Source organism: Henckelia pumila, chromosome 3 (assembly GCF_033568475.1).
Source record: "Henckelia pumila isolate YLH828 chromosome 3, ASM3356847v2, whole genome shotgun sequence".
NCBI lineage: Eukaryota > Viridiplantae > Streptophyta > Magnoliopsida > Lamiales > Gesneriaceae > Henckelia > Henckelia pumila.
Genome location: NC_133122.1, coordinates 162,774,445 through 162,788,556, shown reverse-complemented (window position 1 = coordinate 162,788,556; position 14,112 = coordinate 162,774,445).

Below are 14,112 nucleotides of genomic sequence, written 5' to 3'. Positions count from 1 at the left end.
TATTACAAATCAATTATTGATCAGATAATTGAAAAGACAATCAATTCTAGAAAAAACAATTAATCTAGAATAAACTCAATCCAATAAAATCAAGAATTCAAGAAAGTGTCTACACCAGGTTCCATCCGACCTCTAGACTCTAAAAAATTAGTTCATAATAAAATTCTGAATAAAACAATAATCCATAAATTCAAACATATTCAGAATAAAATAAAAGATAAAAGAAACAAATCCGTCGTCGACGCCGTGTCCGGTCTATCAAACTTCGTCTTCGTTCTTCAAGTTAAGCTTCCAGAAATCCTTCAAGAAATCTCTCGATCAAACCCTCTGATCTCTGTGTAAGTGTTGCGGCGGCTCCCCCCTTAATCAGATGAAAAAATTGCCTTTTATATCGTGCACAAAAGCCCACTCAAAAGCCCACAAAATATAGAAGTTTCCTTCCGATTAAAATTTCCAAACTCAAACTTCGCGACACGCGCCCGCTCATAAATCACGCGCCCGCGCATAGGCCTCTGTTCTCAAGTTTCTCGCCTTCCCAAAAACTTGAGCGATAGCTCTTCTTTGAGCGCTAAAAAGAGCGCTGAACTTAGGCCCAATAATATGGCCCATCACTGCTCCTTTCTTTTGTCTGTACGTTTCTTTACTTTTCTTCTTTCTTCTTCCCTTTTACTCTTTTAATTCTTTTCTCTCAAATCTCATTTTTCTCATTTTTCCTCCTTTTCCACATAAATTTCATAATTTCCTACAAACACAAAAACAACAAAATACCCACATAAATCTGCTCTAAACAAGAAATTAACAATTAAAAGCAAATATAAATTAAGTGTATAAAATACACTTACCAAATACCCCCAAACTTAGACTTTTGCTAGTCCCGAGCAAAACTATTAAATTCCAAAAACTCATTCTATCAAAAAACCAACAAGAATATTCAAGAAATATTATGGAGCAATGGCCTCATCAATGATTTCAAAGAATTTTCAAATCCAATTATGTCACACGTACTAACATTGAAAGTTTTAGCCAATCACAAAATAATAACCGCATAAACTCACAATCTCCGCAACTCAAATTCAAAACACTATTCTCCAAGTTCAATTCAAACATTCATAGATCATGAGGACTTTTCAAGGTAGCTAGGGATAAAAAATAGGATAATTATCAAAAATGCTCACAATCACGTAAATGCAACGAATAATAGTGTGTGCGTGTTTCGATCAAAATTCATAATCATTAAAAGCATCAATCAACAGTCCATATGCTAAATTCTCGCAACTCTACTCCACTAGTATATTGGGCAACTGAGACTCGGTCAATAGGACTTATTCAGCTTATAATGTAAGGCCTGGCTCATGGCTACAAATGAAGGATAAGAATTCAAAATAAGGAGTAATTCATATTCATGCTCATTCTAACTTCAACTCCTTTTTCATTCACAATTTCACATCTATTTCAATTCACTTTATTTCTCAATTTTTTCACAACTCTTCTTTTCAGAACCTTTTCCTTTCTTTCACAACTTTTTCAACCACATTTTTCAACTCTTTTTTCTACTACCTTTTTTTTCATCTTTTCAATTCATCCACCGCACCAATCCTTTTTCTCACAAATAAAACTAGGAGCATAAAACATTTTAGCATTCAAATGACTCCCTTAAAGGTAGGAAATAGTGTATAGGCTATTCAGGTAGTCAATATAGGACCTTGAAATAATGACGAATGGGGGTATAATCACACGTTTACATGCATGCCATTCGATTTTCAATAAAGCTCAAACAATGGTACTAGGGATAAAATAGTAATAGGTAGCTTGAAAGGCTCAAACGAATTCAGAAAAATCGCCTAAATCATTCCTAATCTCAGTTTTTCCCGTATTTCGCCTCGAAGAGTGTTCGAACTAGTTCTAGACAAGTCTCAATCCACAATTAAATCATACAAATCTCAATCAGTGAAGAAAAAGAATAATCATCAGCAGTTAAAGATGATTTTCACAACAAATTCAGAATTTTCTCGTACCTCAATGTACTAATATACAAGTGTAGCTCAAATGGGCAACTAAGGATAAATTCAATGAAAATTAGGCCAAAAATTTCAAACAATGCCTCAATCATATCTATGTCTGTATGTCTCAAAAATCAGATTCAATTATTAATCACAGAGTATATAGGAAATTGTTCATCTAATTGGTTCCATTTTTTCAAAAATATTTGTCAGATAAGTAGACAATCATGGATTTCAGTTATAGCACAAAAATATTTTTCATTTGGCATGCATCCATATATTTCTCAACTTCGTTTCAACTTCACTAACAACAACAACTAAACTCAACAAAAATTTTATCTATAAAACACACAATAAAATTTAACTACTCAAATATCAACCAAACAACTAAATCACTAAATCAAAAACTAATTCTCCCCCCCCCCCCCCCCCCCAAACTTAATGTAATCATTTGTCCCTAATGATTAAAAATCAATAAAAAGAACAAGGGACTTATACCTTCGACACCGAGCATCAGGACTCGGCGTCATCATCATCATCTCCATGGAACGAAGATGCAGCAGCATCAGTATCATCAGAATACCACTGCGGAGGAGCTGGATAAGGCACAACAGTGGGCGGATAATTCTGGGCAAGAGCGGCAGTGAAGTCATGCATATATGTCATATGTGCTCACATCATCTTCCACTGCTTCTTCATCTGAGCAAGCACGGCCGTAGAATCATCACGAGTAGAATACTCAGGGGCCGGATGCGTCGGTAGTGACATAGGTCCTTCCAAGTAGGAAGGTTCTGGATCAAAGTGTGGTAGTGGCTCCGAGGGTTGCGGTGGTTCAGCTGCCTGTTCAGAAGTACTGGCTACTTTCTTCTTCTTGTCCCGTATCAATGCACCAGTAATTCTTATAGGACCTCGAATTGGAAGAATCTGCTCCGTATCATCCCACACAACACCAGCTAACCGGCAAAGTTGAGTAATCAAAGACGAGTGGGGTAAACAGATAGTCGAGGAACCCCTAACTGCAGCAATAATAGACTCCTGAATCACCCTCCCAGCATCAACGGATTTCCCTGTCACAATGCAGTACACCAGTCCAGCTCTAACCTTAGTCACATCGGATGTATGCCCAGATGGCAACATCCTGGCAGCCACAAACTCATGCCAATTATTCGCTTTCATCGAAGAAATATGGATGGAAATGTAACAACTTCACCCTTCGCATTCCTCTTCCATTCCGCCCCATCCTCACACAAGGTCTGAAGTACAATGTTATCTGGATATGACTGATTCTTAAATACCTCATACTCATCATCTGCAATGTCCAAATCTGGCATTTCATAAAGGCTGTTAATTGTACTCTTATCCAAAAGGCACCAATTTTCCTCGAACTCGAACTTTCAGATTCACGGTCTTTGACCATCAAATTTGCATAAAACTCATGAATCAATTATATAACATCATCTGGTGGACTCCTAACAAATATCTCCCAACCTCTTCTCTTAGCTTCAATTAACGCCGGCGCACTATGCTCTCTCAAACTCATTCCTCTTTCTTTGTGCATCCCTCGCTCCATTACATCAAAAACAATACTCCTCTGCTGTGGCATTCCAAAATCTGTGTCGATCATATGAAGCAGCAGAGGACGAAGAAATTGCTCCTTTCCCTTTGGTTTTTGGTGGCATTGTAAACTCAATTATTCAACTCAATTCAAATCAAATGCCTCAAACAATGCAATAAACTCCCAACAATTCCAGCAAACCACGTTCAAATATAACCCAAGCAATTCAACAAACACTTGGTAGGCACTAATACAATGATATAGAATTTCACTGCAGCAAACGTACCTCCACTCCACAACTCAGACAACCCAATAGCCTTAAATCACAACATTTATCAAAAATCAAATGTAAGAGATAAAATTTCAGCTTTTGTACCGTTCACGAATACATTTTCCAAATTCTTCAAATTCCCTTTCTCGACAAGCTTAGATGGAGCAAAGACCAATTCTGAGAAATCTCTGCCTTGTAGTTAAGATCACAATCCTTGAGATGATGATATTTTGTTGAGTGGAGGATTTACGATGATCGTGCCAGTGAGATTTAAAGATGAACTCGAACGAGGGATCGTGATTTAAGTCTGGGAGGAAGACTCTGGAGTGGCCTTTTAAATTTCTGAAGTAATGCGCGATAGCGCATATATCATGCGCCGTTCAATCGCGCGATAGCGCTTGTGAGTGCTAGTTAGGAGCGCGATGGCGCTTGATGGAACGTTGTAAAGGAGCGCGATAGCGCTTGTGAGTGCGCTATTGAGGAGCACGATAGCGCTATGTGGAGGGGTCAAGGAGCGCGATAGCGCATGCGGAAGCGTGGTTGGTGAGCACGGTTTAGAGAGCACGATAGTGCATAGTTCTTGCGCTATTATAGAGGGCGATAGCGCATGGTCTTGTGCTGTTAGGGAGTGCAATAGCGCATAAGTGTACGCGGACTAGCAAGAGTTGACGAGCGAGCGCGCATAAAGATCTGCCCAGACTGTTAAAATCCTGAAAAATTTTCAAAACATTTATAAATTTAGGCCTCCAAAATTCCAACAATAATTCAAAAATCATAAAATTAACTAATGAACAAGAATGAAAATTAAAGCAGAAATTAAAAATAAAAATAAATAAATAAATAAATAAAAAATAAATAAATAAATAATGAAAAATTTTGGGTTGCCTCCCAAAAAGCGCTTGGTTTATAGTCAGCCCGACTTTCACGGGGTTAATTCTTACCCTTCTCTTTCACTCGCCAAATAAATTCCACGAACCGCCTTTTAAATTTTGCTTTTTTCGTGGCCTTCTTTGGTGGTTTTGGCGCTCTCTCGTTTGATGAATCAACCGCAATGTCGGCTTTTGAACGACCCTCCAACTTCATAACCGGCTCTATCAAGCATAATTTTTCGATAGGGGTGTTAGATGACTTCATGAATATATTAAAAATTACACTCTCACCGTCCACACCCATCGACAATGCACCTCTCTTCACCTCTATCTTGGCATCGGCAGTGGCCAAGAAAGGTCTCCCCAATATCAGGGGCATGTTTGCATCCTCCTCCATAATCTAACACAACAAAATCCGCTGGAAAAATAAATTTATCTACTTTTACCAAAACATCTTCAATGATTTCCAAGCGGATATGTGATAGATCGATCAGCCAACTGCAACGCGATCATGGTGGGCTTCACTCACCAAGTCCTAAGCTCCTGAAAATAGACAAAGGCATGAGATTAATGCTAGCTCCTAAATCGCAAAGTGCATTATTAAAATAAGAAGAGCCAATAGTGCAAGAATAGTAAAACTCCCTGGATCCTTAAGCTTTTGTGGCATCTTCTTTTGGAGCACCGCACTGCACTCTTCCGTTAAATTCACTACCTCGTTCTCTAGCAGCCTCCTCTTCTTGGGACATCACCTCCTTGATGAACTTCGCATAATTCGGCATTTGCTCCAAAGCTTCAGCAAAGGGAATGTTGATATGAATCTTCTTAAAAATCTCCAAGAACTTGGAAAATTGCTCGTCCAATGCTTTTTTCTTGAACTTTTGCGGGTATGGAAGTGGAAGGCTTGTACATTGGTTTTGGCTCATATTCAAGCTCCTTCTCTTTCTCCTCAACTTTTTCCTCAAGTTTCTTATCCGCAACAGTAGGAATTTGGACTCCAACGTCTTTGGCACTACGCACTTCGATGACATTGCACTGCTCCTTGGGATTCACCTCAGTATTGATAGGAACTGGCCGCGATTGTTATCCTTCAGTGCGTTCGCCAACTGCCCAATACTAGTCTCCATGGATTGCAACACTGCGCCCATGTTGGTCATGTGCGTCTCCAAACTGTCAAGTCGAGACTCAGTTCTTGCCATCCTCTTACCTGATTCCTGCACAAAGGTACTAACCACATCCTTCCAAAGACAACTTACCATCACCCTTATTAGTATTGTTTGCATAAGAAAAATCTTCATGATTTCGAAAATTATGGTGAAAGGTATTGGAAATAGGATTACCTCTGTACGCTCCATCACCTCGGTAGCCATTTGGATTTATATAATTGACTTGCTCTATAGCCGGTGATCCTTCAACTCCATTTGAATCTGCAACATTAATTTTATTCAAAGAAGCTACCTGTGTAGTTAGTGCAGATAATTGAGCAGTGATGGACGTGAGAGGATCCACTGCATACACTCCAGCCGACTTCTTTACTCCTATACACTCAGATGGCCATTGGAAACTATTGACAGTAGCTCCTCCAACATATCATAAGCTTGAACATGATTCTTCGCAAATATAGTACCTCCAGCCGCTGAGTCCACACACATTCTCGTAGGCGCATTCAGTCCGTTGTAAAACCATTCAATCTGTTCCCAATCTGCAAAATTGTGGTTAGGACAACGTCTTAATAATTCTTTATACCTTTCCACGCCTCGTATAACTGTTCACTGTCCATCTGCCGAGAAGTGTGCTGCATTCGAGTTCCTTCAAGTTGGCCCGTGGTCCTATCCCTTTGGTTAGGAGGACCAAACTATTTTGCAAGATGAAACTTTTCTGCCATCACCTCTAAAGTAGTGATGCTTCTTCAAAAAAAAAAAGTGTGTGGGCGGGGGCAGTGGTGATTGTGCAACCAACTTCTGGCTTGATCCCTGAGAGAAACTAACGAAACAAGCGTAAGCGTTATAGTGTATCTTCAGACACACTCTATTAATTTTTACCGTATCGGTTATATCCAAAGAGATAAAGGTGCGTAGGTGTAGATAAGGATCGGCAGTAGGTGAAGTGGCGACTCCCATTTAATTGGTTCTGTTGAACCATGTATGATCAATAGCAGGCTTCAGCTCAAAATTGTTTGCATTGATAGTTCCTGCGAGCGATTCCAGAATAGATGTGTCTGGATCGTTCGGTTCTGAAGTGATCTTTTAATAGGCACTAGGGGAGCTTGGTTTGCTTCTAGTATTCCAGCCATTCTTGTCAAGGTTCTTCTCTTCTAGCTCGCGTCTTAAAGCAGCGTGCTCAGTACGGCTCGATCTCCGGCGATCAAACAGTAAGAGAATTAGGCACTTTGGAGATCGTTGCAATAGGACTGCAAAGTTTAAGAAAGAATAAGAAAAAAATTAATTAGTAACTTAAAATAAAAAAAACTCTAGACATTAAAATCTAGATCTCAATTGGTAACAAGGACTAAAAAATAGATCAAAAGTTACTCCCTGGCTAACGGCAGCCCAAACATACTTGTTGTGAATTTTCCTCTACGCAAGTGTACGAGGTGTCGAAGTTTTAATATTAGTGAATTATTCAGATATCGTGATACCCAACAGGGAGTAAAAAGTGAAACAATATTTAGTACTTGTAATTAAAAATAGTCCAATACTTTATCTAGAAAAATCATAACTTTCGAGAATTTTGCAATAAAAAAATAAAAATAATTAATGAAAGTTTAGAAAGCACGCACTCTAACTAGTTCAGATTAAAAATCTATCAGAGGAGAAAAAGTTCTAGGAGGTATAGATTTCACCTGGTATCAACAAACAATCAATCACTAATTAATTAATCTTCTATGAATTTCAAAGAATTAATAGCCAAGAACACTTACGTGTATTATTCCCTCTCCCGAGTGCCGAATAATATAGATATATCAACTACAATTTAATTCCAATATCACTTATTAATAATTTTTGTCTACTTGCACGTGATTACAATTCAAAACTATGTTCTCTTTGTAAAACGCTCTGTTAAAATTGAAACACTCCTCCCGAGCGATATTAAACAATTAAACAGCTCTGTATTTTCCAATGGTCCTATTTCAAAATCTCTGTATCCCGAGTTCCAGATTTAAAAATAAAGTATTACATACTAAATCAATTATTGATCATATAAATTGAAAAGACAATCCAATTCTAGAAAAAACAATTAATCTAGAATAAACTCGTCAAGTCTAATAAATATCAAGAATTCAAGAAAGTGTTCTACACCAGGTTCCATCCGACCTTTAGACTCTATAAAATATTTCAGGTTCATAATAAAATTATGAATAAAGAACAATAATCCTATAAATGTTCCAAACATATTCAGGGGAAAGTAAAATAAAAAGATTGTTAAAAGAAACAAATCCGTAGGTCGACGCCGTTGTCCGGTCTATCTCAAACTCCGTCTTAGTTCGTCAAGTTAAGCTTCTACAGAGTAAATCCTTCAAGAAATCTCTTCGATCAAACCCTCTGATCTCTGATGTAAGTGTTGCGGCGGCTACCCCTTAATAAGATGAAAAAATTGCCTTTTATATCGTGCACTAAAGCTCACACTCAGGAAGCCCACAAAGTATATAGAAGTTTCCTTCCGATTAAAATTTCCAATACTCTAAACTTTGCGACACGGCGCTCCGCGTCCATTAAAATTTTCAACAGCGCCCGCGCATAGGCCTATGTTCTCAAGTTTCTCGCCTTCCCAAAAACTTGAGCGATAGCTCTGTCTTTGAGCACGCTAACAAAGATGCGCTGAAATTAGCACCCAATAATATGGCCCATCACTTGTTCCTTTCTTTTAGTTTGTACGTTTCTTTTACTTTTCTTCTGTTTCTCTATACGTTCCCTGTTGTACTCTATTTAATTCTTTTCTCTCTAAATCTCATTTTTCTCATTTTTCCTCCTTTTCACACATTAAATTCCATTAATTTCGCTACAAACACAAAATAACAACCTAAAATACCCACAGAATATTGCTCGAAAACATAGCAATTAACCAGATTAAAAGCGCATATATATAATTAAGTGTACTAATAATACTACTTATCATTCGTTCTCGAGGGTATTCGCTCGGGACATACGTGGAATGGTTGCATCCGCGCAGTAGCGTTCGGAGAGCAAGGGTCTAGATTTTGGTGTTGGGAGGATTTCCAGCAAGGTATTCATGAAGTTGCATTTTCCTACCAGCAGAGCAGTCCATCATGCAATTTCCTTGGGAGTTATTGAATCTACAGGCTCAGGGTTCTATGTCTGTATTGCTATGCCGTGCCAGCAGAAAAAAGACGTGTTCACATGTGTTGAAGAAGAAGTGGGTGCCCGGTGAGCCAACTTGTGGGCTAAATGGGCTTTGATGACTCTTTGTATAAACTAATCTTTTGTTTAATATAATTTACACTTTTATTAATGGCAATGGACTTGATCTTTCTTTCATATTAGTTATATTGTGATATTCCTATTGTAGTTTTGATAAAGACCTTGAATAATATACTATAGTGTATGTAAGATGTGTGGTTTGAACTATTGAGGATGTCGATCATGAGGAAACACAATCTTATAGTCACTGTTATATTCTAAATATCTGTTCCTAGTCTGATTGAGCGGTTCCGATAATAGAGTGTGTTAAGGGGACTTCGCTCGAGTGTGAGAGACTAGGCATATTGCGATGCAGTAGTACCACGTGTTCATTGGTATGGGAAACATAGAGATGTTCCAAGCATGCAATATGGATATTCATATGATTGAATGATATCGAACGACTCTTTATCCTGAATCGCCTTTCCAATGTGGTTTATCACAGTATTCGCTAGTGGATAGAAAGTTCCGCAGGTTATTGGTTGTACTCACCATTTAAGTCCGTTACTACTTGAGACACCATTGATAGTGACTCTATATGTTAGTACTAGGGCTGTTTGACTCGTTTACCGACTCTATTGGGGTCATTCGGGTGTCGGATTGGGTACAGTTACAACAGCTCAGGTAGGAGTCGAGGCGTTTTGTTGTTCAAGGATTCACCACCATATCTTGCGAGGTGTGGATATTCTATGCTCGATTTGAGGAGATATTAGTGAGACGAAATTTGGCCAGAGTACATGAGGTGATTTAAGGTGAAATGGTTTCTTTAGTAGAGCACATGTCAGGAGTTGTCATCTATTTGATCTTTCATAAGATGCCATTGCATATGTTATCGATATCTCGAGCGAGCTTCTCGATATACCAATGGTTGTTGAATTCGATCCAGGGATATTTGGAATGATAGGGACCTGATACTGTACGCTATAACCAAATACATCTATACTGGTTCATTGTAGGCACTATCAGTGAATGATACTTTGGGAATCATGGGGGCGATGTTGGCTAGTGACGCTCATACCATGATTCGTATGGGCAAGTCGGAAAAAGTGTTAGTTGTTCCGAGTCCCACAAGGAGTTGTGAGCTCCATCGGCTAGCGAGTATCACCCTTGAGAACCATTGAGGGTCACACAGAGTGTAATGGATTTTTAATCCCCGTTTGAGATAGTTTAAATTGATAAAGAGTTAAGAATTAGTAATGAACGAAGAAGTTGGTTCTTTTTATTTAAGAGTTAGAGGATAAGTAAGATTTCTAAAAATGAACATAGGGAATGGCCATTTTTGGAAATGTGTCTCACTGAATTCGGATTCAGAATAAAGTTATCTTGACTTTAAAAGGTGCAGAAATTTGTTTTCTGTGCATCATTTGGTTTAAAATCGGTTTAGCAATCAGAGTCCAGTCCTGAAATTTTATATAATTTTCTAAACATGCGGGCTCTTTGCTTGAGTCGGGCCTGAGAATATGAGACTAATGGGCCCATCTAAGCTGTTGTAGTGGCCTACATTATAAATAAGTTATTGCAGTACAGTAAATGTACACACAAATGGTCACAATATTTCGAAAAAAAAAACCCTAATTTATCTAAATTAACGTGATTTTTGGGTGTGGCCAGCCGCCTATCCCTCTCTCGGTCAGAAAAATCTCAGCATTGTTGTGATTTTTTGCATTATAAGTCTAGGTTTAACTGAATCATAATTCGTTAATTACTTCGTAAGAAAACTTCTGATAGATTTTCTCGTGAAATCTATCAGAGGGATTAAATCTCTATTCGTTGGACCTGAATGAAGAATAATTAACCAAAACTAGTTATTGTAACACAGATCGGTTTCCAGGGAGATTACAACTTATGAGAAGAGGAAATCTGTTGGTGTCCAAAATTGCTCTCGGAATTCGAGATTAAAAGGTAAAAATTTATAATTGTAGTAGAAGTAAAGTTTTTTACACACACAATTTAATCGTATAAGATTTTGAATACCCAATCATGGAATCGTTCCAATACTAAATTTTTAAACTTCCCGCTGCACCGGGTTTCAATCTTGTTTGATCTGAAAGCCGCGCCACTCCAACAAGTGTGTGATGATCCTACATCTATATTGGATTAGGAACCCTGCCTAAGGCCAGGTGGCTAGGTCAGTGATGAATCATGCCAATTTGCAGTCATCTAGATTTCGAATGTGTTCTCTTGGTTGGCATATTCAGTCGATTCAAGAAGCAGGGATTCTTTGTCTTCTTCTGGGTTAGGAGATCCGGTGGGAATTTAGGCAAGCAGGAAGAAGGAGGGGTCGTTGTGTGCATTGTGGGAGGAAAGCACCTGTCTGATCAGTGTCTGTCGTGTTAATGGTGCTTGTTAATCTTTGTCGGTGAGATAGGGTCATATGAAGAAATATTGTCAGAACTAGAGTTTGTGGTTCAGGTGGTTGGTTCTCAGTCTTTACCATTCAACAGCGTTCTTAGAGACTGCAATCTCAGGGCTATCCATCTACTTTTGTGCCCATGGGTTCAGGGGCATGTTTTTGCACTTAAACCAGGAGCAAGATCACATGCAGACTGAGAGTAAGCGTAATGAATGCGCAGGTACTCTTTTTGATTATGGTGGTATACATGTATGCTTATGATGACACTGGGTGCTATTTACATTTGTTTATTTCTGCACGCTATTGTCAAGATATATCAGAGAGCCTATATGCTTTCCTTAGACGTCCCCTCTTTAGGTAGTATTGTGATCGACTCCGATGGGTTGGAAGATTTTAGTAGCTAAACGTCTAGTGCATAGGTTGTACCTTAAAGTTTGAGGGTCACCAGTTAGTATCGCAACATAGTTATGGAGCGTTAGTGATGGAGTGATTTTGATTGCATTTCGGGATAGATGCTCTTTTTACGATTACTATCGAGCTACAGTTGATTACTACTCGAGAGGTTTGTCCAGTTTCGTTTGGAGGATGATGTGATTGTGGAAAGTCTATGGTGTATGGAGCGTGACCTCCGATGCCAAATTGTATTCTGCTCAGAGAGTCCATCGTGTTCTAGGGTCTGGAGGGGAATGGCACTTGATTTATGCCATAGTTAATTCATTTGGAAGTTCGGATATTATCAGGAATACTATACCTGCAGTCTGGCGAGTCTCATCAGATGTATTTCCTGATGAGATTCGGGTTTACTCTTTCCTGTTCGTGAGGTAGAGTTTGGGATAGAGATATTTGTTGTCAGGGACAACCCCGATTTCCCGTAGCGTCTGTTTCTTTTCTAGGCACCACCAGAGATGAGTGTGTTGAAATACGCAGTTACAAATATCTGCTTTGACAAAGGTTTAATGCGCTCGAGTGTTTTCACCTTGGGATGCAGCACCAGTTCTATTTTAGCAAGAAGAAGGCTGGCTCTATGCGTATCTTTAGTTCATTAAGACAAAACAGATTAACCGTGTATTACAATGAAGAACAAGTACCCTTTTTCTGTGGCTTAGATGATTTGTTTGACCAAACTTTAGGGGACTTAGGTGGATCTTTCCAAGATTGATCTGAGTTTTTACCGTTTTATCATCAGTTTACGAGTCCTGTGATGCGGATATAGCAATGACAACATATTTTTGTACAAGGTAATGGTCACTACGAGTTGTCGCTATGATGATTCTTTTTTGTTTGGAATAATGTACCTGCAGGTGATCATGGATCGAGAGTATGAACCGTGTCTTTATAAGAGTTCATTTGATAAGTTTCTGGTAGTATTCATCGATGTCATCTTGATCTACTAGCACAAAGTTGATGAGCATGTTTATCATCTAAGAGTAGTGTTGCAGACTTTGCGAGATAAACAGTTGTATGTCAAACTCAACAAGTGTGAGTTTTGCATTGACCGAGTTGTTTTCCTTGGTCACATGATCTCTAAGGATGGAGTTTCAGTTCATCCTAGAAAGTCAGAGGCTATTCTGAATTTGTCACGCCCAACGACAGCTTTAGAGATCCGTAGTTTTTTGGGTTTAGCTGGGTATTATCGTCGTTTTATTGATATTTTCTCATAGATAGCGAAGTCATTGACCCAGTTGATGAAGAAAGATGTTCCATCCGTCTGGTATTCAGAATGTGAGGAGGGTTTTTGTGAGTTGCGATGACGTTTGATGACAGCTCCTCTGTTAGCTTTGTCGTCTGGTTCTGGTGGCTTTTTGGTTTACACTGATGCATCACTTCAGGATTTGGGTTGTGTTTTGACTCAAAATAGGCATGTGATTGTGTATTCTTCCAGAAAGTTGAAAACTAACGAGGGCAATTATCTCGTACACGATTTAGAGCTTGCAGCCATTGTATTTGCTATGAATATATGACATCATTATTTGTACGGTGAGAGATTTGAGATCTATTCAGATTATAAGAATTTCAAATATTTGTTCACTCAGGCAGAGTTGAACATAAGACAGCGCCGTTGGATGGATCTGTTGAAAGATTACGACTGTGAGATCAAGTACCATCCAGGTTCTGCGAATCCAGTTGCTAGTGCACTTAGTCATAAAGTGTATGTAAGTTCTCTTCATACCAGTGTTGTTTCTCGAGTGGTACATGAGTGTTGTTCTTTGGGATTTACTTTCCGTCATAAGAAGGAACAACAGGGATCGAGTCTTTAAGTGCTTAATGATCCAGCTTTGTATACTCGTATCAGGGAGGATTCGAGTCTTTTCAGTGCTTAATGAGCCAACTTTGTATACTCGATCAGGGAAGCACAATTTTGGAAGACACAAAATTTATCCCGATAGGCTTAGAGAGGTAATACTTCTAGTTTTCATTTGCAGGCTAATGGTTTGTTGTGTCTATCTGTTCGTGTAGTTGTTCTTGATTATTCAAAGTTAAGAGATGAGATTTTGTCTCAGGCACACCGTAGTAGATTCTCTGTACACCCAGGTAGTATGAAAATGTACAAAGATCTGCATTCGAGGTTCTGGTGGAAAGTAATGAAGTGTAGTGTTTACCATTTGTGTCTCGATATCTTATATGTCAGCACGTCAAGGAAGAGTATCG